The 12,871-nt window shown below is 37.1% G+C and overlaps 1 protein-coding gene across 2 annotated transcripts in view; it reads left to right on the top strand.

Annotated features, from left to right (window-relative positions):
* The window catches only part of LOC308706690 (cadherin-18), a 146,143-nt gene that overhangs the window by 47,478 nt on the left and 85,794 nt on the right, over positions 1–12,871 (top strand). The gene's annotated exons all lie outside the window — the stretch shown is intronic.

Genomic DNA, 12,871 nt, shown 5'->3' with positions numbered 1-12,871 from the left:
GGAATAGTTTTAATTTGTCATGTCATTGAATCAACAGTAAGAGAGAATAATAAACCAGAACTTAAACTTTTCATTTATAATTAAAAGTTAATATATAGCAGCTTTGGAGAGTGCCTCACGAGCTCAGCTTCTGGTTGGTCTTCTCACCAGAGCGCGCACAGCAGCGGAGTGCCGCGTTCACAATAGCAGCTCGTGATTCGGTCCGCTGAAGAGGTTTTTTTCTTTGGCGAGCAACTTCTATGTTGGGCTTGTTCCAACGGTCTGAAGAAGAACGATTCATTGCCGTTCGTTGCCGCTTTATAAAAGAAGAGCGCTTTCACTACCGCTTTCACGCACTTGAATGCCGTAGTAACGTAACGGCTGTATTTTTATTTATTTATTTTTTGCTGATCTCCCGCGCCCCCCCTGCAGTAACCTTGCGCCCCCCCTGGGGGGCGCGCCCCACACTTTGAGAACCACTGCTGTAGATGACCTCAAATCTAATAAATAAGGAAACAAGACTGGTCTCCCAGCCTGACCATCTGAAGAAGTGGCCAAAACCCCTCTAAAACAAGCCTAAACTGGTTTAGCAGGCAAGTTTTAGAGGGGTTTTGGCCACTTCTTCAGATGGTCAGGCTGGGAGACCAGCTTGACCACTTTAAACCAGCTAAGACCAGCCAGACATTTTTTTCTTCTTCTTCAGCGGAGGTATTTTGATTACTTCAGGAGTACATTAGCATTCTGTAGATTACCTCAAATCTAATAAATAAGGCAAAAAGACTCTATTTTGATTTGAAACCAGCCTAAGGTTGTTTGGTGGTCTTAGCTGAATTGAGGTGGTTAGTTGTCCTAGCCTTGACAGCTGTGCTGAGCTGTCTATAACCCCTGTAGAACCACATAGGAAACCAAATAGACCAGCCTGACCATTTTGGCGGCCTTTAAGACCAGCAGATACATTGTTCTTGTTGTTATTGGTGTCATTTTTAACAGGGATATAAACAGCAGTCTAAGATAATGTTGAAACATTTTAGACCCTCATGAACAACATCAATTTGTAAATTAAGCAAGTGACCTTTTGCTCTTTTTCTGACCTTATTCCATCACTTGTCTGTACCCGCTGGCCTTGATCGATAACATCTTTGCATGGAGTTAGCTTAGTACAGCAAAACAGCAGCTCAGAACTGCAGCTTGACTTATTGGTTTGTGTTTGAGATTTGACAGCCTTCATCATTTTAGCTAGAAGTCATGCCGTTTCGCCTGTGTTTGCCTCATGGGCTTGTCGATCTTGTGAAACATGAATTTTGTGCCTGTGCCAAATAGCAAATAGGGCCATGAATCTATTAGCATTAGCAAGTCAGTCTGGAATGAGCATGGGAACTTTTGCAGTGACCACATTTGAGTGTATTTTACTAGATGAATGGTTTACTGTAAGCTACTTTATTTAATTATTTTATTTTCATACTCGGGGATCTTTATGCGGATGATGCGGATAAGGATGCCTTCCTCTTACAGGCAGGGTAGGTAGGATTTTTCTAAAAAAAATATATATATATTCCAAATTTGTTTAACTGTGTTTATATACCAATACATAATTAAAATGTAAGTACTCTGAAAAAGAGAGTATAAAAATGTTGTGTCTGTAGACCTCTCACGACTGATGTAAACACAGCTAATTATTTCCATTCACTCCACCCCCTCCCTTCTGAGCTGCTTCCAAAGCCACGCCCCCAACACACATGAACGCGCGACGCCAAACGCTCGGGCTCAGCTGGAAGACGCATTTATTTACCTGAGACGAGTGGAGAGGAAGGAGTGCAGTGCATGCAGTGACATCATATCAGAATCACATGTTATCACAAAACTCTTCTGATTATTCTTTTCACTCCTCTATCAGAAATCTTGCGAGGAGCACTGGTCGAGGCAAATTTATGGTGAAATTATTGTCTTTCCACTTCCATATTATGGCCCCAAAAGTGCTCACTGGACCATTTAGAAGCTTAGAATGGCGCCTATAACCAATGCCATCATTATGTTTTGCAACAATTAGGTTGCGAAGGTCTTGAGACAGCTCTTTGCTTTTACCCATCATGAGACGTGTCTTGTGTGACACCTTGGCAATGAGACCTTTTTGTAGGCCATCATTTGGGAGTGAACCAGCTGTTATTAATTTCTACTGACAGGGGGCTGGATTGCTTTTTAATTACTATAAGTTTTCAGCAGTTGTCTTGGCTTTCCATGCCTTTTTGCGCCTCCCTTTCTTCATGTGTTCAATACTTTTTCCCTGTGTCATTTCACATTATTACACATAACTTAATTTCTGAACTTATTTTTGTTTGTTTCTTTGTATGTATGGCTTACTTGGGTTGTTACCAACATCTGGTGAAAATTTCATGTCAATAGCACCTTTGGAAATATATTTACTGAGAAAAATGATGACGTGTTCAATACTTATTTCCCCCGCTGTATATAACAAAGATATAGTGATTTTTGCTATTTTTAAAGCAAAAAAGTTACATATTGTACCTTTAATCGTGCAGCTCTACAAATGATATACCTTCCCTTATACAAATACAGTATATACATTTTATTTTGGAATCTATTTGTCAGCTATGAACAGATATTCAGTATCGCCAAACCTAATCACATAACAGAAGAAGCTCAATGAAAGACATACTGCCACTGTCCTTGAGCTCCCAGTACTCAAAAACTGCATTACGCATCGTAAATTGATTCAGTAAACGTTGTTTAATGGGCACTGTGAGACTGTTAGCAGGGGGCAAAGCTCCATCCCAGTGTCCTCCTTTTATTCTCTTTGTGTATCGTCTCTCTCTCTCTTTCTGAAGCGGAGATTGATTCCGCAGGCCATGTCCATGTGCTTTACGTCTCTCTGCTGAAGCATTGTACAATGAGGCCGTAGGAAGCTGGATAACTTGTCTGTGTAGCGTTTGGTTTCTCTTATCTTCAGAAATATGTAAATGTGTGGTGGTTGATCAGTATTCAGGGTACTCAAGCATAGGGTAATGCAGGGAAAAGAGAGACAGACGTGCAGACAGAAAAAGAGACAGACATTATTACTTGCTGCCTTCAAATCATGTTGGAATGATTGTATTTATGAGGTGAGCGGTCAGGAAAGACACCAATACATTTGAAATGAGCGTGTATTATCATAACTGGAGAAAGATATCCATTAGCATTCACATGCTCGCAGTTACCCGGCTAGCACAGGAAGTATGCAATTTGAAATCTGCCAAAAAAGCTTACTTTTTTTCTAGTAAGCTTTTAGTTATGTACCTTTATTTTGAAATAACTGTCAAACAGCTTTCTTATTGGTTGTAACAGCCAAAACATCTACTGTAATATAATTAAATATTTGCTATTAATGTGTTAAGAAAAAAAAACTTACTTTGTGAATTGTTATTTACATTTACAAATTGAATTTACATTGGATTATTAAATCAAGTTGTTTTTGATTGTAAGTTGTATTTGTGAGGGTTGGCTATATATTTACAGTAGTTTGTACACAGTTTTTTTATGTACCCATTGCTGGTGAAGAATAGCGATAACATGGCATAAAATACTTCTTATTTAGCTGGTTTATGAGGTGACACTTATTTGCCATCATTTTCTGTGAATAATTTATAAGAAGCATAAAATACATATAAAGCATAAATTAGTCCCAAAACCATCCAAGCAAAATTAGAATGCAAATCTCAGCATTATTCTGACTTCTGAGCTCATAAGTACAAACTTCCCAGGAGGACTTGAAGGCAGCAATGAAAAATTGCCTCTGTGAGAGAAAATCCAGAGGTACAAAAATGCATTTTTATGACAATGAAAGGAGGAAAAAAACAGTTTATATATTTACATCTTCATGTTTTAACTTTAAGCATGACAGGGAAATTGAATGCATAAGATAGTGATTTACGCCTTTCTGAGCTTTTATATTGAGTAAAACTATATTTTGTCTGTTCAGACTGATAAAATGGCAATATTAGTGTGGTGTTGAAATGCTTGAGTGAACTTTAAAGAGGCCATGCCCTTTTTCAAAGTCTTGATTTTTGCGGTCTACAAGAATAGGTTTTCTTGAATGGTCAAAAACACATTTTTTCACATATTTTACATTGTTGCAGCACCTCTCTTCCCAGTCTCTATGAAGCCCCTCCTTCCAAAAAGCGTAGTGTGCTGTGATTGGACGGCTGGACCAGTGTGTTGTGATTGGTCAACCCCTTTGAGCACGTTTTGGAAATGTCATGCCCCTTACAATGACTGTGAGTTTCAACTAGGGCTGCACAATTAATCGCAATGAAACCGCACACGATTTGGCAAAGGTTGCAATTATTTTATGCGCAGTTTGTCAGTGCAGCACGGCTGATCTGTAGTAAAAGCTGCTCCATCTAGAGGGCGCTCTCACGCAGACACGTCAAATATGCCGCGCAGCAGAAGTAAATAACGCACATCATTCCAGGAAATCCCTATCATCTCACAGAAGGATGCTCAACTGCCGTTATGAAGTGAGTTTAGAGTAAAAGCATGTTTAAATGTTCAAATGCACGTAATAAGTGACTCAAACTCGCAGTGCTTTCAAATGGAGCAGCGTTTACAGAGCCGTATATCAATGAAAAGCTGCGCATAAAAAATAATCGCAGCCTTTGCGATTTCAAAATCGCGATAAGCAACTCGATTTAAGTGCGATTACATGGAAATTGTGATTAATCACGCAGCCCTAGTTTCAACACACTACTAACACAACTCAACCATGCCATGCCCCATTTTTGCGCATGCCTTGAGGGATATTGTGACAGGTTCATTTTCCCAGACGAAAACTCAAGAGGTGTTTCAGGGAATGTTGAATAAATAAGGAATCATAAAAAATGTTGAAAAGTATAATACGTCCAGAACTAGACTGTATTTTAATGTGGCCTGACATTATAACTGGAGTGCTACATGGCTATTAAGCAGATTGTATTAATTTAAAATTGCATTACTTCAAAGTAGAGCTTTATCAGGTTGCTAATTGCATGAATTAATAATTACTTTTTGTCTTCCTTTATTAGCATATCCGCACGACTGCTTCTGAAGAGCTCTGATTGGTTAGTTCACTACGGCAGGTAGAGACCCCCAAGCCCTCTGGCCACCGCTGTGCTTCGTGCTCAAACTGTTTACAAAAATTGAACAAGGTTTACAGCGTCAACAGAATATGCTAATCCGCAACGATAAAATGCCATTAAGAGCAAGCTGTTATGAGGGATTTAATTTGACATGCGCATGCAAAAGGCAAGGTCCCAAGATCGTTAGTGCGGCTAACTCCCTCATATTTAATTACCGCCTCTATCACAGGGGCTGGTAAAATATGGCCATGATGCGAAATGACCCTTAATTAGATCGGCAAAGACTCTAGACAATTAATCCTTCAGCCCCTCCGTTTGTGTGTGTGTGAGTGCATGTGTTTATTTTGAGTCTTTGCTTAATTAAAACTTGCAGACGCTTGCAATAGAACAGGAAAGGTTCCCGTGAGGGATGACAAACTGATACAGTATGATAGACCCTGCCTTCCTACTGCTCTTTATTTTCTTGCATTCATGTGGTTGAGTGCCTCACTGGTTGCATCTTTATCCTCAAAGATGGATAAAAGGGACAGGAAAAGCTGTTTTGCCAAAAGACTCGCTGTCTAAAAGAGACGCCGTCTTTAGGGGTCAAAGTACCATATGATTAGAGTAATCAACTCATCAGTGTTCCATGAAGCAATTCTGTAATGAATGTACCATGGATAAACAACTCATTACAGTTGAATTACCAGAATTTCTGTAGCTGATGCCAAAACCAGTACGTTTTTATAATTTTCAACACCATTTTTCGATAGTACAGTGAAATCAAATATGAATTCTCACAATCTCACAATTGTGACTATTTCTAGTAGTTGTGAGTCACGACTTTAATCTCACAGTTGTGACTATTTCTCATAACATGGACGTTATACTGTATCTCACATTGAGACTGTCGCTGCATCAGAAATCGTATACTCTCTTGAGTAGATACTTATTTTGAAGAAGTTATTACTTTGCAAATGCTAAAAGCACATATATGAATGTGTGTAGTATGACTGTAATCTGGACGTACTACATTTGCCATGTTGTCATTGTCATGTGACCTACCGGCATCAGTGGAGTCGCTTCTCTGTCATTCACAAATCCACTCGCATTGGCTCATGGAATAGTAAGTGTCCATCGTATGCACACTTCAGAATCTCACCAGAAGTAATAGGTCATCCGAGGACTTTCATGAGTCAGATACTGTTTTTTTGCCTACTACTGTATATAGGAGTACAGTATGCAGTTCCGGATGCAGCTTGTGTTTCTATTTTTACACTTATTTTGCAGTCATTTTTTTTTTTTTTATGGCAGAAAAGGGATTCCATAAATATATGATACATATAAAACAATTGAAAAAAAAAATATAGATAAATATTAATATATTAATTCTGGATGCTGTATATTGATAAATATAATATAAAAAATATGAATGTGTATATGAATTTCAATGTTGACATTAAATATTTGTATATTAAATATTTTATATAGTTAATATAAATTACTTAATTATTTAAATGTGAATTAAATATTTGTATATTAAATATTTTATATAGTTAATATAAATTACTTAATTATTTAAATGTGAATTAAATACATGTATATCTCACAATGTGACTATTTCTTAATTTGTAATATTTCAAAATTACCTTTTATTTTTTACATCTGAGGCAGAAACAGGATTTCATCATGAATATATGCTACACGGAATATTAAAAAATAACATTATATTTCTATACTTTAAATATATAAATTAATGTGTATGTTAATTTATAAACTATTATGAATATTAATATGTATAAATAATAATACAGATATTCATATTGACATTAAATGTTAATTGTTTATTATTTAAATAATTATGTAAATAAATGCATATAAATATAAAGTACATTTATTTAAAACAATTTAAATAAATGATAACTGTTGTACTTGGTATTCATTTAATGTACTGCATCCAGGTACCACATTTAGTCAGTATACTGTGAATAGACTGGTATTGTTGTTGTTTTTATTTATTTTCAATTGTTTTTTAGAAGAATTTTTTTTTTTTTACTTAAAGTATTCTGTACAGGTACTTTTGACTCCTTTAACTTAACCAATTATGAGTTAGAAAACACAGCATGTATCATCTAATAACACAAAGACTGTCTTTCAAGGTCCTTGACTGAGGTAATAACTCATCCCTGTGCATTCATCCTTGACATTGGGAGACTGTTATTTCTCATGCTCCGTGAGAAATAACATGCTACATGAAGACACATGTGTAACATATATGATATATAATGTTTGTGCAGGTGATGGAATATTCAAGGCAGTGCAGCTTTATATATTGTCAGACCTTGAAAGGGAAACGGTGCAGTTCTGGCTTCTGTCAGGCAGCCTCTCTTCTTAAAGAAGGGTCCTTGAAAAACTTCAAGCTTGGTCTATGTGACACTCATACATTACTCAAGAGGAAGAGGAGACAGAGAGACTCAGACAATCCTGTGATCCTCTCTTTAGCCGTACAAACAAAAATCCCTCTCATAATCTTGCATTTTTAATCTTGTGATTCTTTAGTAGGCACCAAAATGTTAAACTGGATTAGTGTCTTGAGAGATCATCTAATTCTGGAGTGTCTGGAGTAAAGTTTAGAGTAAGTCAGTCATGCGGTAACTCAACTCAGAGCTCTACATACATATTTGTATAGTATGCAAATGTGTCCATATTGTATGCAAATTCAGTTGGTTTATTGTGAAAAGACTGATTGTTACGTAACTTGGTGTAGTGAAAAGCACGATGAAGACGGAGAATAGGAATAAACAGGATTTAAAGGGATAGTTCACTTTGATATTAAATTTTGGTATATTTTAGCTTACCTCAAGGGCATCCAAGATGTAGGTGTCTTTTTCCGCAGTAGTTTCAATTTTGATTTTTTTTTTTGGTCAAACCGTTCTTGTCTGACAGTCATATAATGCAGGTCTATGGTCACTGTCTCAAAGAGCATGCACAGAGTCCAAATTAAAACAATTCCCCATCGTCCAAATTAAACAATTCCCCATCGTAAGTACACATTGATGGCCTAAGACACGAAACGAGCGGTTTGTGTGAGAAAACGAACAGTATTTATATCGTTTTTACCTCTTATACACAGCCACGTCCAAGTGATCTGATGCAGACTGGAGCATAGATATATACACTAGATGTCGCCTTGGCTATGGCAGTTCTTAAGGAATGCTGTAGCCAAGGCGACATCTAGTGTATATATCTATGCACCAGTCTGCGCACGCGTCACACACCAGGATGCGCGCGCGCCCTCAGATCACTTGGACATGGCTGTTTATAAGAGGTAAAAACGTAATAAATACTGTTAGTTTTCTCACACAAACCGCTCGTTTCATGTCTTAGACCATCAATGTGTACTTACGATGGGGAATTGTTTAATTTGGACTCTGTGCATGCTCTTTGAGACAGTGACCATAGACCTGCATGATATGACTGTCAGACAAGAACGGTTTGACCTAAAAATATCAAAATTGAAACTACTGCGGAAAAAAAGACACCTACATCTTGGATGCCCTTGAGGTAAGCTAAAACATACCAAAATTGAATTTCAAAGTGAACTATCCCTTTAATACAAAACTCAGGAGAACACTCACTTTAACAGTTTAACATAGACGCTAACATTAACGAGAACGGAGACTGAGGGAGAACACAGGGACTAAGGCACCGTTTACACGTACATGGTTATTTTGAAAAACTGAGACATTTCCCTTCGGTTGTGCCCCTCGTTTACACGCAAACGGAGAATTCGCCTCTGAAAACGATTCTTTCTAAAAACTGGAGATTTTGGAAAACTCTGTTTGCACGTTTGCATGTAAACAGAGAAAACCGGAGTTTTAGGCAGTCGACGTCACAGTATGCGACAGAACTTGCACTGCGTCAAAGGTGCGACCTATATTTTCGGGATTCTGATTGGCTAACATGAGCTTGAGCTTCTCGTTACACTGCCACCTACAGGTTTGGCATGCTCTTGACGGCATATACACGGGTTTGTGTAAACGAACACTTTTCTGAAAACGGAGAGGGTGAAATGTCCGTTTATGAAAATAACCGGCCACGTGTAAACTAGTGGTCGACCGATATATCGCCGAGGCCGATATATCGGCCGATATTTGAAATTTTTTAGATATCGGCATCGGCCGATAAATATTTCCGTTTGGCCGATATATTTCAAAACAGTTTGTGACTGTGCATTCGCGCTTTTTTCCACTGACGCGAACAGAGCGAGCGTGAATGAACTGAATACACTCGCTCTGCTCCGCCCAGCACCGTAAGACAAGCCACTAGCAGACATCTGACAGACACAGTAAATGACCATTCGCATTCGCTTTCTAACCTGACGCTACATTGTGTTACACACAAAAACACTTCCGGCGTGCAGCAGAGTCTATTCAAACAGTACCGTGATATGTCAGATCCGCAGCCCAGCGGCAGCTCCAGTGGGGGTCACAGATGTGATATAAACGAATTCAAACAAAACTGAAAACATTTTACCTCACAAACAGTCAAAAATCCTGTGACTGGCTGATCCTCAGATACGCGCGTTGTTCTCGGGTTACATTTAAACTAGACGCTGTTTTCCAATGGACTCGCGTGCACGGAAAAGCTGGGTCGCGTCACTCGCGTGCAGTTGGTCGCGTGAGGTGGATGAGAGGAGAACACTATGTAATAATATTACGTTTGAAAAATCCTTGAAAATGTTATTCACTATCTACTGTATTTATTTATCCATGATTGGCGTAATATCGTGAGTAGTATACATTTTCATATGTTCATGTATGTCATGCAAATACATGTGACGGCTTGCAACGTTTTAAAGAAACAAACAAGCAAAACTAAACACATAAATCATTATTATTTAAATATACTAGGGGTGCACGATATATCGGCCGCCGATATAATATCGGCCGATATAGTCATTTTTTTTTCACATCGGTATCGGTCCGATGTCAAAATAGGGCCGATGTGAACAGGCCGATATTTGACGTGTGAAGTTGAAGATTAAGTTACTGATGCTGACTCCTGCAGTGAACGCGCCTGAGAGAAATACACATTTCATACAGATGACATAAGCAGAGAACAGTCTGTTTTCTTTCATTTTGAATTGTTCTGTTTAAAAATAGATGTTTCAAGCTTTCTATATAGGCTATGTCTCAGGTCTGTGAGGTAGGTAGGTTTCGGTTCATTTGAGACGCGCTTCAGTTCACGCGCTTTCGCCTCCATGTCCTGATTAAATATGTTCTAATATTTACTTTGTTTATTTTTGATGAAACATTGATCAAAATTAAGATACAATTAATACAAAACGAAATTAAATTTAAAGACAGGCTTTGTGCTTTCTGTTTGAGGTCTCTGTGAAAGTTTTAAAGCAGTCTTTGGACGTGCGTTACAGAGAACTGTCCCGTCAGTAACATTGTTAACGCAGTCCAGTGCGACTTATGATTTTTCCCTCATGACACATTTTTGAATGATCGTTATTTGACTCGTAGATATTTGAATATTGCTTGATATTTGATACCCGTTCGAATTTGATTTTTTCTCAAAAGTGACCGCACGTGTGATTTGTGGATTACTGATAAGCGCGAGTGGAGAAACAGGCGTTTATTATTCATTCTGTGTTGAGAAACGTACCTTCATGTGTTACGTTATTGTGTTGATAATAACTAAAGTAGCCTACCTAATTATGTTATTTATTTTGTATGAAAACTAGCGCGTTCGTTACTTATGGATTAAAAAGTAGGCTACCGATGTATCAGTGCTGCGCGAGCTGTCCCTCAAACACGGACGCGCGCACACAGAGAGAGAGAGAAGATAATTGTAAAATGAAAAATTGACGGGCTAAGTTTAAATTTTGTTCTTGCTTGTTTTTTTTTTCTTTCAAAATGTCAGAAAGCATTTTGTATTATCCATCCGATCCGTGTTTTTAAAATTCGTTAAATGACGGACGTTTTACTGTTAACACAGCCCATATGTCGGATTCGTCTTATAGCCTACTTGTTATTATTTTTAGAATAAGTGATTCGTTATGCTATTATTGGACTCCTGTATAATCATTGTCAACTGTTTTCTATAAATATGTTTGTATTGGCTAACATTTATTCAGCTAATGCGTGTCCTGTTTTAAATGTGCAATGTTCAAAGGCAAAGACAGCACGTCACAAATAGAAGCCCTTTTCCCTGTGCTATTTAGTATCATATTTGGATATTGGAATAATAAATTAAGTAGCCTATCTTAATTGTACACAATGTTCCTGTTTTTTTTTTTCCTGTTTTCTAAGGGTTTCATAATTTTAGACAAGTTGACCAGCACACATTATATGCAATGCAATATAATGCATGTGTGTCGTATGTGTGACATATTTTGCATACAGGTAAAGGTGCCCAATATCAGTCATTTCTAAAGTAAAAAAAAAAAAAAAGTGTTTTGGAAAATAGCTCTTTATTTGATAATCATTAAAATTTGTTTTCTATACAGAGATATCGACATCGGTAAATATCGGTATCGGCCATAACAGCAATATTAATATCGGTTATCGGTATCGGCCACAATTTTCACATCGGTGCATCCCTAAAATATACTTGAAGTAAAACAACCTGTTTAAAGTAAATAGTGTAAATAAACTATGTGAGATTTATATTTAACTATGTATTGTACATAAAATGTATGTAATTTCACATACTATTTTGTCATTAATTTATGAATATTGTTTCGATTGGTTCATTAATGATAAATGTTATTTGTAACCTGCAGTAAGCAGCACGATAATAATTATAACTATTTGACTGAAAAAATGACTAAATATTAAAGCAGACAAGAAGCTGCACTAAAACTTTATTTATTGAAGTGTTACCTTACCTTTTTGTTTACATTTTAACTTCTTAGTAAATATTTTTTTATTGCAAAAAGAATTTTGCATAAATAGTATGTACAATAAATGTTAATTTAGTTTCACCAATATTCTTTATGTCTCTCATTTACTGTATTCACATGTATTGTATCGGCCTCATATCGGCCAATCGGCCAGATTGCTTTCTCAATATCGGCATCGGCATCGGCCATTAAAAATCCCATATCGGTCGACCACTAGTGTAAACATAGCCTTAATACATGTAGCAAACAAAGGAGCTTAATCAGATCATGAAAAGGACACAGGTGAAATAAATGACTAATCAAACATACAGGGGAAAACTAGGTCACAGGACTAAACCAAAAACATTATGAAGGGGGGAACACAGAACATACATGTTACACTGATATAGTTGTTGTTTTTAATTATTTATTGATTTTTAGATACTGGTACTTTTGACTCCTATTCACTTGACCTATGTATATAGATATGCTGACCACATACTTTTTGAGTGACAATGCATTTATTTTTTCCCTGATTGTAGGGAAAACTGGAGTTGCGCCTACGGCCACTATTTTAGATCGATTTTGCAGTCTGAGACAAATTTTCTGTTAGGACAAAATCTGCAGTCTTATCTATTACATGCACAGCATTTTTAAGCTTTCCCTTAACAATGATCTTTTATCAAAATACTCTGAGGAATGAGTAGAAAACTCACTTATGTCTCTTCTCACTTATGTCCAGCCTCAACTGACTCCAGACTGTAAGTCTTGCTGCGAAACATTTACGTAAAATTGTTTATTTTTAGTTCTGGAGAGCCTCACACTAAAGTTGTGTTTTTTGGGTCCATGTGGATCTTACAATCTCCCATATTAACATTTAATATTACACTTACTCCTTAATTATACATTTATA

Source organism: Scardinius erythrophthalmus (genome assembly GCF_964197995.2).
Source record: "Scardinius erythrophthalmus genome assembly, chromosome: 18".
In the NCBI taxonomy this organism is placed as follows: Eukaryota; Metazoa; Chordata; class Actinopteri; order Cypriniformes; family Leuciscidae; genus Scardinius; species Scardinius erythrophthalmus.
This window is presented reverse-complemented; position numbering and strand designations above follow the sequence as displayed.